This window comes from Lycium ferocissimum, chromosome 1, assembly GCF_029784015.1.
Source record: "Lycium ferocissimum isolate CSIRO_LF1 chromosome 1, AGI_CSIRO_Lferr_CH_V1, whole genome shotgun sequence".
Taxonomy (NCBI): domain Eukaryota; kingdom Viridiplantae; phylum Streptophyta; class Magnoliopsida; order Solanales; family Solanaceae; genus Lycium; species Lycium ferocissimum.
The window spans coordinates 22,480,004-22,507,665 of NC_081342.1; the positions used below are offsets into that span (position 1 = coordinate 22,480,004).

The following is a 27,662-nucleotide window of genomic DNA, read 5'->3' on the forward strand; positions in this document are numbered from 1 at the left end:
TTGCAAGTTGTAATTATCCTACTTTATCATCTTAGTTTAGGATATTGAATCACTTGTGTCCCTTTGAGATTTGCTAATTTTTCTACTTAACTTTCTTCCTCATAAATAAAGTTTTCGTTAAAAATCATCTAATTGTGTGATGAAGAAACTTTAATAATTATAAAACTTATTAATAAGATATCATTAACCTGCAAATACATTAAATAAGTTATCCGGTAGAAAAATGTACTCCCTCCGTCTCAATTTATGTGATATAGTTTGATTAGGCACGGGGTTTAAGAAAGAAGAGCAAGACTTTTGAAGCTTGTGGCCTAAAACAAGTCATAGATATTTGTGTGGTTGTAAATCATTTCATTAAGGGTAAAAGAGGAAGTTTTAAGCTAGATTATTTCTAAATATAGAAATGAATAATTCTTTTTGGTACAGATTAAAAAGAATTGTGTATCACATAAATTGAGACAGAAGAAATAGCACGTTATACTTATTTAATAAAAGATTATATTTTTATATTTTGAGTTTGGGCCCGGGCTTAGCACGGGCCTTTCATAACTAGTATATATATATATATATATATGAGTGAAATGCTATGCATAAGCATGGTAAATCAAATGGATCATTCCTAACTCTAAGAATAGAGTTCTTATGGATTAGCATTACGTATACGTCTAGTTCAAAAGGATCATGCAAAAAAGGAAGGAAAGGGACAGCCTTACATACCTCAAGTCGTCCAAGTAACCCGACAACAAGCTTGTCACCACTGGAGCGCCACTCCTATAATCAAGAATACATATACGACTTAGATGGAGCTTGTATATCAATGATAACTCAATTCAAAAATGAAATGGACAACCTTTCTCTTATTTCTTGTTCATTACCACGAAGTCCACAACCAGCAATTTACACAACAACTCTGTATGATCTCCTTTAACCTCATATTCTCCATATTTAAAGATATACCATTGAACAACACCATATACACTTGTATACAACCCTTCCTCAACATTACTATTATCTCTCATAACAAAATTATACTCAAACCATGCCAACAATTGTAGCTCAAGTTAATTTACAACTCAAAATATCATCAAATTCATATTTGAACTTCCCTTCAATTTTGTTCTCCTCAAATCTTAACATATTTACCATATAAAGTCATAAACATGAAATTAAGATGGAATCTTACCTCAAAATTCAAGGACACTTCAATTCCAAGATAACTTTTCCTTGAAATACCCTCCAAAGCTTTTACAAGAAGAGGACATAAGCTTAAACCTCACTTGAAACCCTAAGTACTTTGATCTTTGATTTAGGCTTGGAGAAATGTTTGAATATGTTTGGAGAGGTCTCTAGAGCTTTCTTGAACTTGGGGCTATGTCTAAAATGACTTAAAAAAAAAGGGGTCGTTACATAAAAAATCAAAAAAATTCCACCGACATTGGAAAATACTGGCCGTATCTCTGGCTATATAACATTAGAAGGTCAACTTTCTGGTCGTATAACATTATACGGTCCGTATAGTTGGCTGTATAATACCACCTCAAATTTTTGCTTCTCCGTAATTTTTTAAAATCCTTAAATATGGTCCATATCTCAAAATACGAACCATATCCCACTTATATGGTCCATATACTATATTTTCCAAAAACAACTTTTAACGAACCTTTCCACTTCAATTGACTTATTCTCTAATCCTTCCGTAGCTTACCCAACATGAATTTAAACACTTATAAGCACAAGTTAAGCATGTCCAACCTCATATAACCTTGAAGGCAAATCCCGGTATCCAAAAATTAAGACAACTAACGTACGACAAATCTTAATGCATAAAACTACAAGGTGTAACATTCTTCACCCCTTAGAACCATTCGTCCTCGAATGTTAACTTCCAGGAATTCCATAAAAAATTTGGCAGAGTTTTCCCTGTAACTATACCACTACCAACCTGCCACACAGTAACCCAAACCATACAATGCCACAATAATAAATAACCAAAATGGCCTCACATGACCAGTAATCATAAGAAATAGAACAATACGCACCTGAAGGCAACGGTGTCTCTGTCTGGACCTTATCTAGGAGTGGAAACAAGTGCGGAAACTTGGATCTCATATCTTCCTCAGCTTCCCAATTCATTTCCTCGACATTCCTGTTCCTCCAAAGGACTTTAACTGAAGCTACATCCTTAGTCCTCAATCTCCGAACCTGTCTATCTAGTATAACAATGGAAGCCTCTTTATATGATAATCACTCAGTAACCTTAACAACATCAACAGGCACGACTCTCGAAAGGTCTCTAATACATTTACGTAGCATCGATACATGGAAGACCGGATGGACCAATTTTAAATTTGAAGGCAAATCTGATTCATAGGCCACCTAGCCCACTCTACGTACAACCCTGTAAGGACCAATGTACCGAGGACTAAAAGTACCAAATCTCATAACACCTTTCATGGGCGATACCTTCAAGAATACCTAGTCATCAACTTGGAATTCTAAGCTCGTCGGTGATTATATGCATAAGACTTCTGGTGACTCTGGCATAGCTATTATTGTATGTGAATTTGATAAGCGGAAAATGATCATCCCAGCTACCACATAAATCTATCACACAGGCCTGTAGCATATCCTCGAGGGTCTGAATGGTACGCTCAGCCTGCCCGTCTGTCTGGGGATGCAATGCTATGCTAACACTCACCTGAGTGCCCAAACCCTTCAGGAAGGACTTCCAAAAATTTCCTGTAAATTACGCACCCTATCAGAGATGATGGATATTGGCACACCATGGAGTCGGAATATCTCCTTAATATACAGCTTCGCATAATCCTCGGCTGAGTAAGTAGTTCTGACCGGAAGAAAATGGGCTGATTTCGTAAGTCTATCAACAATCACCCATATCGAATCAAACTTACGCTGAGAACAGGGAAAGCCTGTAATGAAATCCATATTAATTACTTCCCATTTCCATGTTAGAATCTCAATAGCTTACAATAATCCACCCGACTTCTGATGCTCAATCTTCTCCTGTTGACAATTAGGACACTGGCTACGAACTCCGCTATGTCCTTCTTCATTCTGTCCCACTAATAAATTTCCTAAATATCATGATACATCTTCGTCTTCCCTGGATAAATAGAATAACGGGAGTAATGAGACTCTCCCAAAATCTGATAACGTAATCCTGCAACATCAAGAACACACAGTCTATCTCGATATTTGAGAACTCTATCAGCAGAAATCTCAAATGGTGACTTCTTCTTCAGAGGGGTTGTCTCACTATAATGAACTAGCATAGGATCTTCGTACTGGCGCTCCTTAACTTCAACTACTAAAGATGAGTCTGTCACATCCTGAATAGTAACTCCCGTATCGCTTGAGTCCAATAACCGAACTCTTAGGCTAGCTAATTGCTAAAGCTCACGAACTAACTCCCTTTTCTCTGGTTGAACATACTATGGGCTACCCATGGATTTGCGGCTAAGGGCATCGGTTACTACGTTCGCCTTCCCTGGATGATACAAAATGCTAACATCATAATCCTTCAATAACTCCAATCATAGCCTCTGCTACAAATTATACTCCTTATGCTTGAAAATATACTAAAGGATATTATTATATATATCAACATTAACACCATACAAGTAGTGCCTCCACATATTCAATGCATGAATCACCGCGGCTAGCTCCAGATCATGTGTTGGGTAGTTCTTCTCGTGCTTCTGCAACTGCCTCGAAGCATAAGCTATAACTTTACCGTGCTGCATCAACACACAACCTAACCCAACACCTAAAGCATTAAAATAAATAACATAGTCTTTCGATCCCTCCGGAAGTGTCAACACCGAGGCTGAAGTCAATATGTTCTTCAATTCTTGAAACTGCGTTCACAAGCATCAATCCATTGAAATTTAGCTGATTTCTGAGTCAGATTTGTCAGTGGTGCAGAAATGGAAGAGAAGCCCTCTACAAACCTCATGTAATAACCACCCAAACCCACAAAATTGATGTTACATCTCAAAAATTTCGAGTCGTGTGAATCGTGAGTAGACTAGCGTGAACCTAAAGTGAACATGAGATCCTTATGAGATTAAGGAGAGTATTTTATAACTTTAAGTGAGTACTTTAAGACTTTGAAGTCATAGGAATATATGGAACTAAGTTCGTTGAAGGAAGTGAGATATGAGCCTTGTTCGGGAAGGTTTTCGCTATAATTGAACTAATATTTATTTGGTAATATCTTGAGGGGCTGCTATAGGGCCTATTGTATGGTTAATGAAGATTTATGCAAGTACCGAGAAGGTTCCATAAGGATTAGGAGTCAAACGAATCGAAAGGAGCAACTTATCGGGAGATGGCACTTTGACGGACCATTTGACGGACCGTATAATATTTGACGGCCCGTCAAATGGTGGAGCACCACCGTATAATGGTCACAGTGGGATATGCAAAGCTGGGCAGTTTGACGGTGCACTTTGACGGACCGTATAAATTTTGACGGTCCGTCAAAGTGGTCGCAGGATTGCCCGTCAAGTTTTTAAGTCACGCTTTATATATTTTGTTTTACTTCATTTGGACCTTTTATTTTCCCAAATCAGATCCAAGAGCTCTCCAAAAAACCCTCTCTTCAACTCCATAAACTAATCCAAGCCAAAACCCAAGAAAATCTAAAAGAATTAAGAGGTTCAAGTGCTAAGAATTTTGCTAGGGCTTGTGGAGCTCATGTTTTTCTCGGGTGTTGATGTTGGGGTTTTTCACTTTGGTGGAGTAAGTTGATTCAAGACTTGTTCTTGTGAGATTAAGGTAAGTTTTTACATATTATACACATGGTTGAGGTTGTTTGATTGTTATACCATGTAGGTGAAGGAAGAAAAATGAAAATGGAGTTCAAGTAGGAATTTGAGGATATTTTGAGCTATATGTTAACTTGAATTGATATTCTTGGCATGTTATAAGTATAACCTTGTTGTGGGTGAGTTTAATAATTTTGAGGAAGTATTGCATGTAAGTGGTCTTGAAAGGAGTTGTGGGGATTGAATGATGCTTAATTTGAATGAAGTCTCTCGATTGTGGTATTGATGATAATGTCATTGTTGATTGGGAGTTATTTTGGAATTTGGTAGAAGTAGATGAAATAGGGGAAATGCTGCCCAATTTCCGAATTTAAGACATGAACTATTCTAGCTTGAAATTAATTAAAGCTAAACACTTTATTTTATTCTTTTCTAAGACTTAACCATGGCGTGTCAATCTTTTAAATCATTTGTAAATTTCCAATTTCACATAGTATATATTATACTTGGGCGGTGAACGTTAAGTAGTTAAGAAGACGACGAGGTATGTAAGGCTAACCCTTCTTTCATTAAGGCATGATTCCTTTGATTCCTACCTCCTCATGCGTTCTAAAAATGTCTTCTAAATGAATCCATCCCTAGAGTTGCTAAAGCTCATGATTCTCGATATTTTTACGATGCTATTGCCTCCTTTATATGGTAGTTGATCCTCTAAGAAAAGAAGTAACGAAAACGATGATGATGACGATGATGTTGATAATACTTAAGGACTAGTATGTATACGTGTATAAGTATGTAGGGCTATTATGTAACACCGAGCTTCTAGGGCCGGGTATGACGTCTATCGCGCGCACACCACTGCAGTTGGGTATAGATAACACTGAGCCTTGGTAGGGCCGGCTATGTATAACCCCCAACCCCATTATGGTCGGGTATGTAAGACAACGAACCCCTATGTTTGGGTATGATACTTCTAAATGTATAAATGTATGAAATGGGAGTTTCCCATCAGAAAGAGGGTAAGTAAATATGATGAACGCCGCTAAAGGTATACATGACTCTCTCATTCCGTGACTCGTCTATCTTATGTTATTTCTTATGCTTCCATTATGTTATTGATTATGCTTTACATACTCAGTACATTATTCGTACTGACGTCTTTTTGTTTGTGGACGCTCGCGTCATGCCCGCGGTGGACGGGGAAGGCAGTACTCGATCCAAGATTACTTGTTTAGTGGCTGCTAGAAGTGAGCTCCATTTCATCCCGTAGCCGTGTTTCTGTTGGTATTATTCTTTTGTGTACGTACATATGGGAATGGCGGGGTCCTGTCCCGTCTATACGATTTTACATACTCTCTTTAGAGGCTCGCAGACAGTTGTGTATAGCTAGATGTCCTTTGGCCTTGTCGGCTCATATTTTGTACATTGTTTTGTTAGCCTGGTAAAACACTCTGGCCATATACGGATATGGGCATTGTTGTTAATGATGATATAAATGTGTCGTTGCCCAATGAGATTAGTATTATTGATGTATGAAAATCATGAGTAGGCCATGTGGCTCACCTAGATGCGATTATGAATGTACGATAAGAAATGGCCGGGTAGGCTAGCACCGGGTGCCCGTCATGGCCCTCCGATTGGATCGTGACAATTGCGAACCTTCGTGGGTGTTGTGGGTCTCAGCTAAGTCTTTATGGCTTAAATCTTCTGTGTATCCACCCGAATACCGTCAGCTGAGATAATGTGCCGCAGAAAAGTCACAGAGTTAAACCAGAACTCACATTTAGAGAGCTTTGCATATAGCATCCGATCTTGGAGAACTTTAAGAACAACGCGTAAATGATCCGCATGCTCTGCCTCCAATCGACAGTATACCAAAATATCATTAATAAACATGGTCATGAATAGATCTAGGAAATGCCTGACTAAGATGTTCATTAAATCCATGAATACCGCTGGTGCATTCTTCAACCCAAACGACATTATGCGAAACGGGAAGTGACCACATCTAGTTCTGAAAGCTGTCTTCGAAATATCTCTCTCTAACTCTCACCTGGTGATACCATGATCTTAAATCTATCTTTAAGAACCATTTAGCACCCTGAAACTGATCAAATAAATCATCGATTCTTGGAAGTGGGTACTTATTCTTTATTGTCACCTTATTCAGCTGCCTATAATCAATACACATTCGTAATAATCCATCTTTCTTTCTTACAAACAACACAGTCTCTCCCCGTGGCAATGCACTAGGCCTGATAAAGCCTTTCTCAAGCAAGTCCTTCAGTTGCTCCTTCAACTCTCTCAATTCAGCAGGTGCCATTCTATAAGGAGGAATAGATATTGGCTTAGTATCTGGTAATACGTCAATGGCAAAATCAATCTCCCGCTCTAGTGGAAGATCTGGAAGCTCGTCCGAGAATACATCCGGGAACTCATTAACCACTGGAACAGACTGAAGTATGGGCGGCTTTGCTTCTGCACTCTGAACCCGGACTAAATTATAAATACAACCCTTGGCAATCATCTTTCTTGCCTTGAGATAGGAAATAAACCTATCTCTTGGCGATTTTGTATTACCCTTCCACTCTAGAACTGGCTCTCCTAGAAAATGAAATTGAACCATCTTCATTCTACAATCAACATTAGCATAACAAGAAGTCAGCCAATCCATACCCATAATGACATCAAAGTCTACTATATCTAATTCAATTAGGTCTGCCATAGTATGACGGTCACATACTACAACTACACATTTTCTATACACTTGTCTAGCTATCACTAGATCACCAACAGGTGTAAAAACCTCAAATGGCTTAATCAACTCGGGTTTCACTCCAAACTGACCAGTAATAAAAGGAGTAACATACGACAATGCAGAACCTGAATCTATCAATGCATAAACATCATGGGAAGAAACCGATAATATACATGTAACAACATCAGGTGAAGACTTATGATCCTGTCGACCGGCTAATGCATAAATGCGGTTTCGAGGACCGCTCGAACTAGACATTCCACCTCTGCCTCTACTACGATCGGCCGGTGTCTGAGGATAGTGGCCAGGAGGACGTATAGATGTCGAAGATCCCGCTACAGACCCTGTCGGCTAAACTATACCTCCACCAACTCTCAAGGGACAATCTCGCATAATGTGACCTGGCCGACCACAGGTATAACAAACATCTAAACCTAAGAGGCACTATCCAGCATGTAACTTACCGCACTAGGTACACTGCAGTAGAGGTGGCCTCATCTGACTAGAACCACACCTAAACTGGGAACTGGAAGCCCTGAAACTATGGGCTGCCTCAAAATGAGTGGGTCTATCAAACTTGGGTCCTGGAAACTGTGTAGGCGCATTAGCCGCTCAATAGGCTGAACGCCTAGAGAACTGCTGCCTCTGACCACCTCTAAACTCACTAGCAAATCTCGAAGATATGGCTCTCTTACTCTGACCCCTATCATACTCACGCTCAACCCTCCGCTGCTGCCTACGCTCCTCTAGGTTCTGAGCGTGTGCCTGAATACGAGAAATATCCATGCCTGTCTGAAGTGAGGCCATCATATAGTCATCAATCAGATATGGCCCCAATCCACTCATAAATCGATAAACACGATTCTCCATCTCAGCTACCATAGCTGGAGCATTTGTAGCTAAAGAATTAAAACGAAGACTGTACTCCCAAACACTCATGTTCCCCTATCTAAGGTTCAGGAACCTATCAGCTCGGGCCCGTCGAATCTCTGGCGACAAATAATATCGAAGAAAGGCATCTGTAAACTCCTGCCACACGGGTGGGGCCGCATTAATCCCTCTAGAAGACACCCAAGTCTCATACCAATAAACAACAACATCCCGTAGTCTATAGGAAGCCAACTCTACGGACTAAGTGTCCGAAGCATGCATCACCCGTAATGTCCTCAGCATTCCATCTATAAAATTCTTCCGGTCCTCATCTGGTTTCGACCCAAAGAATTTTGGAGGGTCCAAATTAATAAAATCTCGATCTCTGGCACTAACAACCCTGTCACCACGACCTGTACCCTGTCGCTGGGTCAGAGCAGCCACTAACTAAGTCAACAACTGAATGACCTCTCGCATCTCCTGACCTGAAGCATCAGGATGAGGAACTGGGGGTGCTGGAGCTAGAGCTTTGGCTCTTCTATGCTCATCTGAATCGGGCGGAGTATGAGAGGTCTGAGATGGAACCTCATTCTAGGACTCGCCTTCCTCTATATCTGCAAGCGGTACTCATCCAGTTCTCCTACCTGCCACTGACTTGCCCTTCTGGGCCGCTGATGCTTTCCTCGTCACAGGCATTACTGAAATCATAACACGGGTCAAGGAAAAGGGAATCCTCACACCATGGCTCTATTGCACGATCTAAGATGAGAAAGAAAGGTAGTTTTTCTAAATGCGGTAATTTTTCTAAATGCCCCGCAGCCTCCTGTTTATAAGTGTGGTGCACTACACACCATAAACAAGACTCTGCTAGACACGGCTCGTAGGCAACCCCAGGACGATCTGCTCTGATACCACTTTTGTCACGACTGAATCGGAGGGCCCCGACGGGCACCCGGAGCTAGCCTACCGAGCACCTCAAGACATATATACATCACATAATTAAACCTGAGTGGGCCATAGTGTTGTCTAATATATATCATAAATTGTGAGGGACACATGCTCAAAAGAGATATGTACATATCTATGTCATCAAGCTAGTATCAAGTACACAAGCCGACAAGGATGTCAAAATGAAATAGCAAAAGATGGACAGAAAAAAGTCATAGAATATCTAACTGTACATATCTATCTACGAGCCTCTACATGAAGTGCATAACATCATAAGGACGGGACAGGACCCCGCCATGCCTATATATACACAAAAGAATCATATCAACTGGACTGCAGCTCTAAAACGAGTCGAGTGCTCTTGTACAAGCGGTAAGAGGACAACTTAAGGGTCTTAACCATCTCCCTGTCTACCTGCGGGATGAACGCAAAGATCCACAAACAAAAAGACGTCAATACGAACAAAGTACTGAGTATGTAAGTCAGGAGAGTAACATAAGAGAGACATAAGAAACCATAGGGTAAATGAATGCAACATGCATGTCTGAACTGTCCCTGTGAGTCAATCATGTATATAAATACTGTGCATCTGAACTGCCTCTGAGGGCTAATGATATGCGTAAATACTGTGCATATATGCATGAGGTCATACATATAAATATGTGTATATAACGCCTGTCAAGCCTCTTTGGGCATCCCATCGTACCGTATCATATCATATCGTATCGTATCGTCCACTGTGGGCATCATCATCATCATCATCATCATCATCATCATCATCGTATCATCATATGCCCAGCTGATCAGGTGGTAGTGCGTATATAACGTCGTTACCTTCTCCATACCCCATACATATATATTTATATAATACATATTCGCGCATATAGCGGCTGAGGGGTTACATGTTTGTATATGTACATATTTATATATATATGAGTGAAATGCAATGCATAAACATGGTAAGAGTACAAGTAACCCTAAAGATCATACTGAATCTGAAGGAAGACTTTCTGAAGATACGTTATAGTACATAAATCAAATGGATCATTCCTAACTCTAAGAATAGAGTTCTTATGGAATAAATGGTACGTATACGTCGGTTCATGATATATATATATATATATATATATATATATATATATATATATATATATATATATATATATATATATATATATATGAATGCATAAACATGGTAAAGTACAAGTAACCCAAAGATCATACACGAAAGGAAGACTTTCTGAAGATACATTATAGTACATAAATCAAATGGATCATTCCTAACTCTAAGAATAGAGTTCTTATGGAATAGCGTTACGTATACGTCTGGTTCATGAGGATCATGCCAAAAAGGAAGGAAAGGGACAGCTTTACATACCTCAAGTCGTCCAAGTAACCCGACAACAAGCTTGTCACCACTAGAGCGCCACTCCGATAATCTATACGACTTAGATGGCGCTTGTATATCAATGATAACTCAATTCCAAAATAATTTACACAACAACTCCGTATGATCTCCTTTAACCTCATATTCTCCATATTTAAAGATATGCCATTGAACAACCCCATATACACTTGTATATGGCCCTTCCTCAACATTACTATTATCTCTCATAATAAAATTATACTCAAAACATGCCAACAATTGTAGCTCCAGTTAATTTACAACTCAAAATATTATCAAATTCATATTTGAACTTTCTTTCATTTTATTCTCCTCAAATCTTAACATATTTACCACATAAATTCATAAACATGAAAGTAAGATGAAATCTTACTTCAAAACTTAAGGACACTTCAATTCCAAGATAACTTTTCCTTAAAATACCCTCCACAGCTTTTACAAGAAGAGGAGACAAGCTTAAACCTCACTTGCAACCCTAAGTACTTTGATCTTCGCTTTGATATTTGATTTAGGCCTGGAGAAATGTTTGACTATGTTTGGAGAGGTCTCTAGAGCCTCATGAACTTGGGGCTATGTCTAAAATGACTTAAAAAGAAAAGGGGTCATCATATAAAAAATCAGAAAAATTCCACCGACATTGGAAAAATACTGGTCGTATCTCTGGTCGTATAACATTATAAGGTCAACTTTCTGGCCGTATAACATTATACAGTCTGTATAGTTAGCCGTATAATACGACCTCAAATTTCTGCTTCTCTATAATTTTTTAAAATCCTTAAATATGGTCCATATCTCAAAATACGAACCATATCCCACTTATACGGTCTATATACTATATTTTCCAAAAATAATTTTTAACGACCTTTCCTCTTCGATTCACTTATTCTCTAATCTTCCGTAACTTACCAAACATGAATTTAAACACTTATAAGCACAAGTTAAGTATGTCTAACCTCATATAATCTTGAAGGCAAATCCCGGTATCCAAAAATTAAGGCAACTTATGTACGACGAATCTTAATGCATAAAGCTACAAGATGTAACATGTAAGGTGTCCACGGACTCGGGAAACATATATAGCTTCATCGATAAGGTATGTACGGCTTTCCTTCCTCTTTGTGGCATGACTAGAACTCGTTGAACTTTCCGTTGAAACATTTCTGATAAATATGGGATGAACACACCTCTTTGTGATTAAACTAAGTTCTGACCCATATGTTTGATTTATCTCAAGCACTATTCATGCTTCCATATCTCTTGTAGCCATCAATTGAAATGTTTCTACTAAATTTGAAATCACCATGTACTATCCGATTGAGTTGAACTCTTCTTTATGTGTAGTTCATGTCAAATATCTTACATGTTATCCTTTTTCTATTGTCTCTTGAATTGAAGAATAAAGGACATAAATGATAACGATGATAGGTCACTCCGACTCTCTTTATGATGTCTTTTCGGGGTCGGTCTTACATTACACTTATATATATATGTATTTATTTTCATTACCGAGCTGAGCTATAGTCGCCCGGGTAGGCACGTAGATGTGCACCTAGATGTATTTCTTTCTCTACTGCACCGTGTCATAGATGGGCGGGTAGGCACGTAGCTGTGCATGCCACTGATCAATTGGGCCGAGATGATGTTATGATGATGAGCTCACCCCACAGAGGGATTTATTATTATTATATGCTATGATATATGCCTCTACAGTGAGGAATGATTTTACGAGCATAAATTTATAGTCATGTTGTGGTTATGATTGCCCTCAGTGGCCTTGATCAACCTTCAGGTTGTCTCTACATCCCTTCTCATGTTATTTACATTCTTTATGCATATGCTTACCGCCCTACATATTTAATACATATTTCGTACGAACGCCTCTTTTGTGTGTTGAGTTCATGCCTACAAGTGTTGATAAACAGGCCCGCGCGCCTCCTCAGTAGGACACCAAAATTAGCACTTGAGTGTCACACTTCACTTCTTCGGAGTTGCTGGTTCTGAGTCCATAGGTACAGATGCATATGTATATATACAGTTTTCTGGTATGTCGGGGCCCTGTCCCAAAGTGTTGACACTGTATTCAACTCTTAGAGGCTTGCAGACTAGCTGTCAGTGTATATATGTTTTGTCTGGCCATGTTGGCGTCCTGGATAGCTATCGTGACTGTTGATGTGGCCTTGTCGGCCTTAGATATACATATATGTTGTCGTTGGGCTTCTTCTACTTGCAAGCTGTTACATTGATTCTTATTATTATCATCTAGCGGCCTTATCGGCCCCATGTTCATGTTACAGGTCATAGATGCCATGGTTGGTTCGCTCGGACCTTCGAGTGCCGGGTGCCGGCCACACCCCCCAAGGTTGGGGTGTGAAAAGTGCATAGAGCATGGGCATTTACCTAACATACTCCTTGAAGCGGCTGACACTTCACACTCTCATAGGTGATTCCTAAACGTGTCATCCCGTAAATACAGTATTTGGTCATACTTGCCAAACTTAGAAACCATTAAAAAGCTTAAGCTTTATTAACTTGTTAAAAAGCCTTAATGCTTTATCCTTGTTTCTGAACATTGTCTTCATCATAAGAATAGGTTGAGTTATTTTACAAAGTTGAACCGTCATTCATAAATTTGTTTGATCTCTTTTAACCTAGCTCTTGGGATCTTCAGTCTACTAGGTAGAGTTACCACCATGATGACATGTCCTGGGCCTTAAATCCATTCCTCTCAATGATCTTTCAACCGCCTCTCTAGTTAGGCCTTTTGTAAGTGGATCCGACACATTATCTCTTGACTTTACATAGTCAATTGTGATAACTTTACTAGAGAGTAGTTGTCGAATGGTATTGTGTCTCCGTCGTATGTGAAAAGATTTCTCATTATACATAACGCTCCCTGCCCTTCCTATTATCGTTTGGCTATCGCAATGTATGCATATTGGTGCCAATGGTTTAGGCTAGAATGGAATATCTTCCAAGAAATTCCGGAGTCATTCAACTTCTTCACCGATCTTGTCTAAAGCTATGAACTTAGACTACATTATGGAGCGGGCGATACAAATTTGTTTGGAAGATTTACAAAACATTGCTCCCCCACCAATGGTAAAAACATATCCACTTGTGGATTTTATTTTAGTTGACCCGGTGATTCAATTTTCATCATAATACCCCTCAATAATCGTAGCATATTTATTATAATGCAATACAAAACTTATAAAATAGGATATATCGCAGACTGCTGACTACACTTAAAGTGACATCATGATACTTGTGGATGGTTAACATTAATTGTGGCCACAACCTTTTTTTTAAAAAAAAATTCTTAACCATTCCACTTCTTGTAAGTCTACATCTTCAAATATCCAACTAATAGCACATTCACCGATGTGAAAATCCAAGCTATTGTCGATTTTTATCATTATCATCAATTGATTCTTCGATTTATAAACCAATGAATTTATATTACAATTCACTTTTACGCGGGTGCATAAAAGCTACTAAGAGGTTGTTGGTGCTCTAATAGAATTTTATATTTTTAAAGTCGCCACCTAATTTATTAAGGGAAATTAGGAAAACTGGATTTAAAGAGTTTTTCAAGCAAGAGAAAAAATCTTTTTGGACCAAAGTTCGAGATAAGGGTTCTAGTGATCTCCTAGGGAAGGTTCTACGCACCCTAGTATTAAAGATTTGTAGAATATGGTTGACCTACGAGCTTCAATGTGTGATTTTGTAATTATTTGCGTAAAATTGTTTAAGTTTTCACATTCCATTCATATCATTAATTGAAGAAAAATTTTGGCAAAAAATCCCCTTATAAAAAGGGTTTTTTGGGTTTAAAAATCCGCCTAAGTGTTCAGCTCACTTTATTGCCAGACTAGGACACACCCGAAATTTCTCCCGAGTAGAGTTATTACTATTCTAGTCCTAATAAAATGAGTTTAGTTCCTACGGGTTTTATTATATATATACACGTAAGTATAGAGTATATCTCCAATTTTTATGCATATATATAAGAAAAAACACAAGTTAATTTACTTGAATCCGATTCCTTTTATTTTGAAGCTCATAATATCAACCCACGTTCTAAGCCCAAATCCGACTGAACCTTAAATTCAGTCCACTAAGCTGTTTCATCTTGCATGTTTTCAGTCCGTCCAAGTTATGGGCTTCCAGGACCAAAAGGTCTTTGTCCCCCCAGTCCGCATTTAGTCTCAGAATTTCCCAAGTTCAAAGAATCAATTTGCAGTTTATAACTTATCCGGGTTCAAAGTCCTGAAAAATACCCACGTTGATATCTTTTTATTTAACACTTAGCCCAGTTTTAAGAAAAGTTAGATCTTATCATTTTCAGTTACAAAAACAAATTAGAAGCAGCTCGGATTTTAAAAGTCTTCATCCAGCAGTTTACTAGTACGGGCTCAAGGCCCAAAATTATCACTTAATTATTTTTGGAGATCATTTGAACTTGTCATTAACCCAGTCTCAAATTTAACCGTATTAAATTAAGTTGTTTGAAATCATCTAATTGTTTTTAGGAAAAAAGGAGAGATTGAGTTTAAAATATTTTGAGGCGACTTTCCTAAGTTACTACGCGTTTCCTAAGTCCTAACATTCATATGGGTTTCAATAATAATAAAGCATTCTTTTATAAATATAATTTTTCACATAAATGAAACAATAAAGAGACGGGTTTAGGCTGGTGGCCTATCTAAGCCCACCAGTTACTATTTTCACCCATAGTTAGGCCTTTAGTCATTTTCACCCATGACTAGGCCTTCAAGGTAATACTAGCTTCCGTTGCCAACGGACTCAATGAAGAAAGAGTTGTTGGGCTTCTGGCCCAATAGGATTTAGTGTAGAAGGCTGCCCAAATGGCCCAGGCGGGATTCACATAGATCAGACAAAAGAATAAAATTAGTATGTGTTTAGGAGAGTGAGGCCTAGATAATTTTCATACATAAGAATGAACTAAACACATAGATCAAATAAACACACAATGTAACAATAGAACACTTTAAAAAGAGGTTCAAACCCAAGTCAGGTTCTAGTAAGAAACAAGTAAGGCCTAAGCAATTCATTTATTAGCAGCGGATAGACTTAGGCCCAAAGAATCATATTCAACATTTTTGAACAGAGGCCCAGTGAATAAAAGAAGGGAATAGGCCCAAAATTTTAACAAGACTTAAACAATAATTTAGAATAATAGTGTGATACACCTCATTTACATTAAATATACCAACTTATATACACTGAAGTGTATATAAGGTGGAATATACTTTGTATACCTGAGTGTATTCCCTCACTATACCATACATAACCAATTATACAAAAGGTAAATAACAAAGAAACATGTTAAGACTTTGGATGCTTAAAGTTTCAATTAGGTAGAATCAAACAGAATCAGGGGAAGGGCAATGTACCAAGCAAACACCAGAATATACATAATATACACGGGTTCATTCATGTCAATAGCCCAGACTCATTCATGTTTCACTGCTCCTATTCCTTCTTATCTAACCATTAGACAGGGAAGGACAAGATGTGTAGCATTCTAGTAGACAAATATGAGCATGAATGTGTACCAAGTAGACATCTAAATGTAGCATACAAACAGGTCTTTGACACACTAACTAGATATGACCATCTCAGTATTTTACAAGCCCAAACTAACATCCCACACTGGAATATACTCATTTAAATTCAGAATCTCTTTAGGTGATCCTTTTGATCATTTGGAGGGTCCCATGAGATAATGGATTCTTATGAGGGAATCCCATCAACCTAGGATAGGGGATTTAGACTGAGTTAGCTAGAAACTCCAAGTCCTCCTCCCTTTCCTTGGGTCCTAGGTAAGTCACACTCCTTTTTATCCATACCTTAAGTGACAGCCTCGTATTAGCCTAGTCGTTTACAGCTTATGATAATACTTAAGTCTATACTTTCAGTTTAATCACATGCAGAGGTAAGCAGACAGAACACAAAGTATTTTGTGTCATAAGTATAGAGACAACAGTCACCAGATCCCTTCACATGAACCAAAACAAAGCATCATGCAAGAAAAACATACAATTCTAACTCATACAGTGTCCTCAAGTGCACAAACAGGTTCAAGTTTACCAAGAAATGATCATATGGCATGCAACTAGTATATTTATCATCCAAGCACATCACATAACTTTATAAGACTTAACAGGATGTGGATAAGAGTTTTCAGCTATTAAAACTGGTTTTAAAATCCTTTTAAAACCTTCAAAGCATGTTCTGAGGATTATAATACTAAACTAACAATAGACAGATGGTACCAGTCTCATACTAGGAAACAGGGCATACAAGGGACAGACAAAGTCTTGGTCATCTTACTAATTCAAATTACATGTCATTTTAGAAAACAGCTCAATGCATTAGACACCACAGATCACAAATGGCTTTCATCTTAACTTAAGCCAGTATAGAGGTGTTTTAAAACAGTCAAAGGATTTGAGACATACAAAGGGGTGGGGTGTGCCAAGCAGGGAACTTAGGCATTGTTTTAGTATATTCTTAACCAACATATCAGGCAGTACAACAGCAGGTCATTGGATTCACATTTAATACAACAAATAAAGTTAAAACATGGTTTTTAGTATAGAAACATATAACTTCAACTCCCATTTAACTAGAAAGAGGTAACTAAAGTTTAGAAACAGGATCATGATCAATTTTAATGGAACATGACATCATGTAAAACAGGCTAACTAACACACTTAAGTCATTTACAGTATTATTAGCTCATTTGACCAAATCGTAACACTACATCCACCATAGTAATGGACTAACAGAACCAATACTCAAGCAAACAATAGGCTAAACTAGACTAATATATACTTTGCAAACAGATTAAAAACCAACCATATCTGAAGTCTACTACAGAATAATCAACTAACACAGGATACATGTTTAACATGGACAAATTACACTAAAACAATGCTTAAAGACATGCTTAAACTAAAACAGGCTAAACTAACAACTAGCCATGCTTAACATAATAGGCTATAACACATAAGATATACGGGACTAAGTTTAAGATAATCTACAGGGCTAAATAAGCTAAACTAACCTAACATACTAAAACATGTTTAACTACTAAACAAAATTAAGACAAAGGCCAGATTTCGACCCAACAGAGATCAATCCAAAAGGTTCTTCAAGAACCAATCAAAATTCGTGATTTCAAACAAATGCAAACAAAGATAATTAAAGTTTCACAAAGTATTTGATCGTTTGAATTCAAAAATCAAAAGAAAACATAAAGAAAAGGGGGTTTAATAACGTGTTTGGGTTGGATTAGGTGAGAAGTGGTGGGAGCATTTAATGCTTTGCCATTCTAAGTCACACAGACCTGTAAAAGCTTTGAGCGCCTGAGCTTTTGCCATTCTTGGCGATGATGACGAGGAAAGAGAGAAGAGGGAGAATAAGGCGGCTAGGGTTTTGGGGTAAAAGAGGGAGGCGTTCATTTGGTTATGTGAAATGTGGAAATGAAGTAGGTACAAGATAATTACCGAAAATCAAAAAATCGAACCGAATCGAATCGAAACTTCAACAAACCAAACCGAATTAGTTTGGTTCGGTGTTTGGTGTTCATCGTCAAAAAATCGAAACCGAAAACCGAAACCGAAATAGCCGAATCGAAGTTTGATAAAACCGAACCGATAAATCGAACGCGCACCGAAATTTAATACATTACCCAAAAAAATTAAAATAGTCCAGGCCCATTAAGTTTAAAGAAAGAAAACCCAATTGTTATAAGTCCTCTTTTGCATTTGTATCCCTAATTTTCTACTTCAATTGAAAAAATCAAAAATCTTTAACAAAGAAAGGTAACTAGGATGTCCCTTTAGGATTAATGTATGTCCTTTATGTGTTTTCTTAATTATTCTTACGGTATGTATATAACACCTAGTAATCCAATGTCATGATTATAGTTTTCTGTTCTTGTATATCCTGTTTGTTTGATTTTGATTTCAATTTATCAATTTTATGTTTTATTGCTTTTGAGAATATGAATTAGTGTCAATGGAATCGCTTCTAATATTATATTAAAAAAATCGAATTGAAAAAACCGAAACCGAACTTTAAAAAACCGAAACCGAACCGAACTAGTTTGGTTCGGTGTTTGGTGTCCACCTTCAAAAAATCGAACCCGAAATAGCCAAACCGAAGTTTGATAAAACCGAACCGAAAAACCGAACGCCCACCCCTAAAATGAAAAGGGAGTATAGAGGTATTACCCCTTTAATGCGTCAATGGGCCGGGTCAAGCAGACTTTAAATGGACTCGCCTTTTTTAAAAATTGATGGGTCATTTTTTTATACACATATATACGGGATATTACATGTATATCCTTGTGTGTGTGTGTATATATATATATATATATATATATATATATATATATATATATATATATCGATTTTGACACTTGTTTTAATAAATAACCACAATTAAGAAAAGACCAGTTAATTTGGACCTTTAATCATATTTAAATAAGACTGATCAAACGAATAAAGACTAAATTTGCGAACAATGTCCTTTAATTGACTTGATCTTGAAACCAGGCTATTTCAATTATGGCCTTATTTGGTCTGATTAGCCAATTTAAAATAACATTTGCAAAAATTACCCCAATTAATTGAACTAATAAATTTGGCCTTTTCATATGAGGCCACAAATAAACTATATGACAATTGAAAAGGCTAATTGGCACAAATGACCTCAATTGGGCTAAACCATGGAAATTGGCCATTTCAATTAGAGCCATAATTAACCTAAGCAATTGATTATTTCAATTGTAGCCATTTAGTGGACAATTTATAGAATTAATTACAATTAAATAATCAATTAATTGTGCTAAAACTCTGATAAATTGAATATGCAAAAAAAAAAAAAGTTAAGAATTGAGGGGTAAAATGATTAATTGTTTAATTAATCGGGTTCTTTGAATTAAACAGAATAAAATACTTGCTAATTTCCAGTTTAAAATTTTGGAAAATTAAATAAATAATTATTGTAAATTGTTTTTTCTCTTGGTTAATTTTAGCAAATGTATCATGATTGTTGCAATAATATGTAAATTAATTCCTAAATGATTTATAATATTACAGAAATTATTTTACCAAATAAAAATGGTAAAATACTGTCTAAACAATTTTATAAAAATCATTTTGACTTCTAAAAAATACATATTTCACTCTGCTTGATATCCAAGGACTCTGGGTAATTAAAATAAATTACGGGAGGTCAAAAATAAGGTGTCAACAATTTATACATTCAATGAACCATCTTGTCTTTTCAAAGAGTTGTCTTTCAACAGACACATTTTATCATGAAAAATCGCAACCTTTCAAGTGACATCCGTTCACGAAATTAATGAACATGACCTATAATGCAAGACATATGATCAACCTCATCAAATTAATAGTTCGATCAACTAGTCTTTACCAAGACGAAACGAGTTATGTGAATATTTCACTAACTACCATATCAATATCACCAAGGGCATACCATGTCAATACCACCAAGGACATATTTATCGTGAGATTAACATAATAGAATAATGTCAATAAGTCAACATTTTCTTATTCTATCGAAATTTTCTGATTTTTGAACCAAAAACCAATATCCTTTACTATTGGTGGCATGTCCTACGAAAAAACAATCAACAGTTTTCGGCCCTATTTTTACCCTATTAGGTTTAGGAAATTGCACTTTAGCCAAACACCCCCATACTTTGAAGTAATTCAAGTTGGGCTTTCTTCCTTTCCATTTTTCATATGGAATGAGCTTTCTTCCTTTCCATTTTTCATATGGAATAAATTGTGTTTTTCTCTAGGCACTCGATTGAGTATTCTAGTAGTCATAAGGATAGCTTCCCCAACAAGTTCTACGGGAAACAATAACTCATTAACAACACATTCATTATTATCAATTATTAATTGAACATCATATTTATCAAACAATAAACAACAGGTAGCTTTTTACCAACATCCATGTCAATACAGATAATTGTATTTTAATAGACACGTATTTTTGTGAAAACTCACGATATTTCCAATGACATCCTTTCATGAAAGCACATAACTCTTCTGAACAAGTATATAACCAATTATCAATTTGGTACTAGTTAATCTCAACGACCACCATATCAAAATTCATTAAAGATTTTATTGGTTTGTCGTAATATACAAGAATGCCATGATTTTTCATATCTCTTGTTATTCCAAATTAAACACTCAGTCTAATATTAACTTTATCATAAGCCAGGAAGCCCCCACATTTCATATATTTCAAGTACCCTGTTCTTGGGTAACTCAAAATTAAAGGACATATGAACAATTTCTCTCCATAACATCAAATCAAAATGCACATTAATGATCCTAAGTCAACATGCACATAAAAAAATTCCTTAAACATTTTGACGTTAGAATCTTATTAACCAAACTTCATGCTAAGAAATCATTGTTAACTGGTGCCAAATATATTTGCACAGAGCATCACAAAATACCCAACTTTTATTTTCATCAAGCCACTTCAGTTATCCTGCAATGATAAGACACAAAGTACGACACAAAATAGTTTTCTTATTACCAAATGTGTCTTATGGTTTTAGCAATTTCTTTGAAGTGTCTTTATCTCGTGATTCATTTCATTTGCTAGATGATATGCAAGAATGACGTGACAAAGTTCTCCAAAGATCAAATGTCAAAACAACATCTTGTCAAATTGGAACAATGAAATCAGTTACTAAAGGCATCAGGCCATCATTTTTTAATTTTTTTTTTTTATGGTTCTGCCAATTATGATTCAACCTTTCTATTTTATCAAATAGATTCAAGAAAATTCTTATATTATCCGGATAAAAGTAAGACAGAAACTTGTTAGAAAGTCACCAAATTTTGCTAAAAATTTCATGATATATTTCCATTCTACATGGTCAAAATACCCTTCACACGAGACACATTTGGAACGGATAAAAAAAATAAATTACCCACTATCAGTATACTTAATTAGAGATGGTAGCCTTAACATAAGTATGGAACAAAATGTCTATTGTTCATTTCACTTTTAATTGCTGCTGCAATTTTGCCAGATAGATTCAACATCCGTCCATCACTGATCACTCACTGTAAATGTGATAAAATACTCTGTCTATAGACGTTTAACCCCAAAGATAATGACTGTCTAGGAATCAAAGAAGATGTTTCATTCTTCTTCATCTTAAAGAATAGTTCTTGACAGATTTCAAAAGTTTGTCATACACCCAAAATCAAAAGCTTTTCAAGGAAATTCATCTTTTTTTTTAGCAAAAATAATATATACATATTACTTTCATGATCTCTAGAATAACTTTCAAGTATTAATGTAAGCCTAGTTCATGTCTTACTACCTTGAAAATAATATTCCACATATTTCATGCATGCTACCACATTATATACCAATTAATTAATTTTATGGCACGCAAATAGAATATACTTTGAGATCATCAACTAATAAACGTCTACCCTAACATTTATAAAACCTGAATTTCATAAATCATAAAGAGTAGAAAATTGAAAGACGAGCAGAGTAAAGAAAGTAGAACCCGATTTTTCCTGCTTTCTTCTTGAATTGATTCATCCTTGAAGCAAAGTACATTGTTCTGTGACATGTGCTCTAATTGCACGAACTTTAAATCGGAGGGACGATAAAATTCCAAAATTGATGAAATTTTTTTTTTCACCACAAATTGATCAGCACTTTTATATTAATATATATGTACCTTTTGAAAACACAAATTTGGTTAGACCAAATAACAACTCTCCTTCGTAACAAGTCATGAAGACCCTTTATTACAATTAACTGATTCTCAATTTCCAAACCCTTGAATTCATGACCGAAGATTCCACATGACTCTCATTTTCTTTACTTTCCTCTAATGTAAAGAGTATTACTCCCTTCAAATGTGTAGTAAACACACGAATGACTTGCAGGAATACTACATGTCAATTACCCACTTTAATGGTTAGATTGATCATGGAAGAACGTGACACCCAAACAAAACAAAAAATACACATCTGACACCCTTTTCTCAAACGACACAATCAGTTAGTGATTAAACCAGTGTCATCAACGTAATTTGTTGGTGTCATAAAATTAATTTGACATTGTGACTCGCCAAACCAACATCATATACAATAATTAATATAACAAAGAAGAAACTTGTTCCATGGCTGAACAGTTCTGTTTGATGCCGTCTATCGAAAGTAAATTTCGATTTTTATCTACCTGTTTTCTTCATCAGAGAATAAAAGGGCGAAGTTTTTGTATCTTAAAACCGAATAATGTCTAACACTAACAAATTTAATAAAACGGTGAAGTTTTTATCTTCTTCAAACCAAATAAACAACCAGCGAAGATTTTATATCTTCAAGCCAATCAAAACACTAAACCGGTAAAGTTTTTATATTCTTTAAACCGAATAGTAACTTGGAGTAGAAAATCACGGAGATTTTAATCTCCAAACAGGGGGAGTAGAAAACCACAAAGGTTTCAGTCTCCAAAAAGAGTACTTTTTTATTTCTGAAAAAGTACCTTTGTTTTAAAATCAGAAAAGAGTACTTTTATTTCTGAAAAACTTCTTTGTCAAAGTTTCTAGTAGATTAATAGAATACTAAATATATAAAATATTAATTTCCTTAAGATTGTTGTCAATATGTATTCGAAAAAGAATCTAAACCAAAATCTGGAAAGAGAGGAAACAATCTAAACCAAAAGCTGCAAAGAAAAGAAAATAAATTCGAGCCCATTGAATTCACAGTGTGTCCTTAAGGAAATTATTCCCCTCAAGTATCCGAGGTTATGGAAGATAGAACAAATTAACTCACTAGCGTAGCGGTACCTCAAACCCCGATTAACGGCGAACGCAAAAGATGACAGAAATCACACACAGAAGAATATTTGAAGTGTAGAAAAGAAGAAGAAGAAGAAGAAGAAGAAGAAGAAGATGATGATGATGATGATGATGATGATAAGAATTTTCATCAGTAAAATCCGATGGAAAGGACTAAGTATTTATAGCCAACAAAGTAAATGTATGAAAAGGTGTGAAGCCTTTTCCATGAAAAGGTCCAAAGGACCATTTCCCATTCACACCTATTCATAAAATCTTAACAAGTTTTGCTTCAAAAATCACATAAACCCATTTTTTATAATTGCCTAGATTGTTAAAATTAATTAAATAAAAAACATACCATAAAACACAAATTGGTTAAATCATAATATTTTATATTAATAGCAATCAAGATATTTTAAAAATATATGCAATAATTCAACTCATTACTAGCCATTGATTTAAGATCAAGAGAGTTTATAATCCCATTCAAAATGTGAAGGGGGTATTATTTCCTAAATTGGGGGTCGTTTGGTAGGAGGGATAGGATGAGATAGGGTTATTAGTCCCATGGAATTAGAATTATCCCATTTTTGGTTGGTGGGTTAACTTCTTTGTTATCCCACCCAACCTCATCCATATTGAATGAAAGGTGGAATAAGTAATCTCACATAGAAGGTGAGATAAGTTATCCCATCTTATCCCACCCAATCCTATCTATATGGGATAACTTATCCCTCCTACCAAACGACCCTAAGGGGGCAAAGTGGAGTTCTTTAATCACAAATTTGGTTGAGAGATTTTATAAGAGAAAAGCCTTAAATTGAGTGACTTTATTAATATAAAATAAAGTTCAATGACTTTTACTGCATAATTCTTCACGATCGAGTTACCTTGAGATATTTACTTTTTTTTCTTTTTCTTTTCAGTCATGAGATATTTACTCGCCAATCACCATTTGATTCTACTAGTTTAGATAGATCACCAGCAAGGAGAAATCTTCTATCGAGGGGTTTTCCAATGTGAAAGAAAATAAATGTCCCATGAACGTTGTACGAAAGAAAGAGTGTTGAAGATCACGATCTTTGTTGATTACCCACACGAATGCATTGAAAGAGACGGCTGTATTTCAACCAATGATTTAATTGAAATCATAGCTGTTTGATCAACTACTTTGATGTCCCCATATATCTTTGAAAATGAAATTTATCACTGTAACTTCTTGCCTGAAATGGTCTAACGTGTTGGCGAATTTCTTTAAAAATAATTGGTTTAACATGCATCGAAATGCTATTTTCACCGTCTCAATTTATGTGGCACCTAATATCGAGAGTCAGACAAGTTCTTCTTTCACCGTAATTTTTTCATATGTCTTATAAGTATTTTGAATTGTTCAAATATCGATTAAAAACAATATAAAATAAATATTAATTTAAAGATAAGATAATTAAAAATTGCCTCAAACACAAACTCACTTACATGGTGAAACAGTAGAAGTGGGACAGTGCTTCGGCGAGAAATCATGCCCCAACTGTGCATACCTGTCTTACAACAAAAAAGAAGTGAATCATTTTAAAAAGAGAAGTTGGGACAAACAAGAAGTCAATTTTGAAGACAAGAATAACATCGGACAAACAAACGGCTAGGAGCCAAACACAACAGCCCAAGGTAGAGAATCATCTGTGAAAATATTTCTTTTAAGTCCATTTTAGAAGAATGTAAGTTTTTTTTTTTTTTAAAACAATATAAAAATAAAAATTGAAAGTATTTTAATTTAAGTTCTTATTTTATTTGAAGGTATTTTATAAACTCCGATTTGGGAGATTTCTGCTCAACCAACTCGACCGTCCTTGCGAGTTCCTTTGTCATAAAAAAGCTACGTTTATATTTTATTATTTTTAAAGTCTTGATTTATTTTGTAACACCTTGTACCATCAAACAAAGCTATGTTCACGATTCAGGACTTCAAAACCAAGATGGGAAGTGTTGGGATTGAAAATTAGCCTCAGATCATTAAATGGATGTTTTACGTCATTTGTACGAGCCGTACATTCATGTACGTGCCGTACTTTATGGACGTACCTCACAAGGGAAAATTCGAGGTTTCTGATATTTGGCATTCCAGGTATAGCCACATTGTACGGGCCGTACATTAAAGTATGGGCTGTACATGGTGCCCGTATCTCACCGGAGAAAAATCGAGGTTATTGGAAATTGCCATTCCAGGTACGGCCACAATGTACGGGCCGTACATTCACATGGTGCCGTTACTTTTTCTGTCTCAGCAAATAGTATAAATACGAGACTTCAGTTCTTTTTCTTATTTTTTCATATTCTCAAGCCCTAGGACGAAGTGTTTTTCCTCCCATCACACTCATACGCTAAGGTAAGCCTATTCCAAGCCTTTCAAGTGAATCCTAACCTATATCCATGATTGCTAAATAAGAATTCATTATTCCTAACCTAGGGTTTTCAAGAAAACCCATCACAAGGATTCATGACTAAGGCCTTTGGACTTCTTCTCAAAGTTCAGACTTTTATACAAGTTTTGGAGCGTTACAGGTATGTAGGGTTTCTATCTTCGTGTGGGAACATCATTGTTCTTCCCCACGCCACGTTCTTCCATGATCATACGAAATTTCACTAAGACTATGGTTTTCAGCCATGTTCATGATAACCCTAAGTGCATGTACCATAATCTATCATGTTGTATTATTACAGTGTTCTTAATAGTCCGCTTTGGTTATTGAGAATCCTTCTGTAATCTATGGACACCCATGCTTTGCATTCAATGGGTTCTTAAATGCTAGATATGAACTTTTATGTTTATTTTCATGAACTTCTACATGTTTCCATGTTTTCATACAAGTTACACTATATATATCTATCTTCATGTTATAATACAATCACGAATCATGTTTATTTAATTCATGGGCTATTAAGCCAATTATATCCATGTTCATATTTTGGGAGTTGCACAAATTACAGAGAAGGCTCAGACAGCCTGAAAATACGTATGCCGGCGTATAATAAGGATCGCTCCACCAGTTAGAATGATTCCTTCATGTTTACTAATTGCGAGTTATTGTATCCATTCATGTCATGTTCATGTCTTGTGCCCCAGCAAGGTTCGAGATGAGTTAGCTGATCGGGCAGAGATCAGACGCCACGTGGTGGTTACATGTCAGTTATACTAATGCTCTCCCACGGATATCTTTACAGAATTAAAATATTTTATTCATGTCATACATACTCATGTCAGATGATATTCATGTCCATGTTCAGCTTACAGTTACAGTTTCAGTTTCAGTCCTATTATTTCATGTGCCATGTTTATTTCATTCAGTTATTTTACATACCAGTACAATTCAAGTGTACTGACGTCCCCTTTTATTGCCTTGGGCCTGCATTTCTCGATGCAGATTTACAGGACGACAGATCATCTCGTTAGGACTGTGCTCGTCGTATCATCTTTTAGTGAGCCTCATTACATTCGAGGTTTTATCTTTATTTACTTTAGGACAATTATGCATTTAAGGTATGCCGGGGGCCTTGTCGCGTAAACACTTTAGCAGTCAGACTTATGCCAGAGGTTTCATAGACTAGACTAGTTCAGTTATGTCATGTCAGATGTTCAGAGTCGTATAGCCAGTATTGGCTCAGTACTTATTATATTTTCAAACTACTTCCGCATCATGTTTAAAAGTATTTTCATTAGTATTATGATGACTCATGTTATTCAAACTATTCATGTTTTAAAGTGTATTCCGCAATAGTACATACCCCATGTTGATTCAGCAAGCCATTTGGTTCGCTTGGTCACATGCAGCAAGGCACCGAGTGCCGTGTTATGCCCAGGCCATGGTTCGGGGTGTGACATGTTTATCAACTCCGTACTTATTTAAACGTTCACATATATAAATTGAGACATATGGAGGGCATTTAAACCTCTCTATCATGACGTCATTTGTTCGGATATATTTTGGCTATTAA

The 27,662-nt window shown here is 36.3% G+C and overlaps 1 protein-coding gene across 1 annotated transcript in view; it reads left to right on the forward strand.

The window, feature by feature from the left end:
- Positions 1-27,662, forward strand: part of LOC132052440 (isoamylase 2, chloroplastic) — a 71,241-nt gene that overhangs the window by 22,064 nt on the left and 21,515 nt on the right. The gene's annotated exons all lie outside the window — the stretch shown is intronic.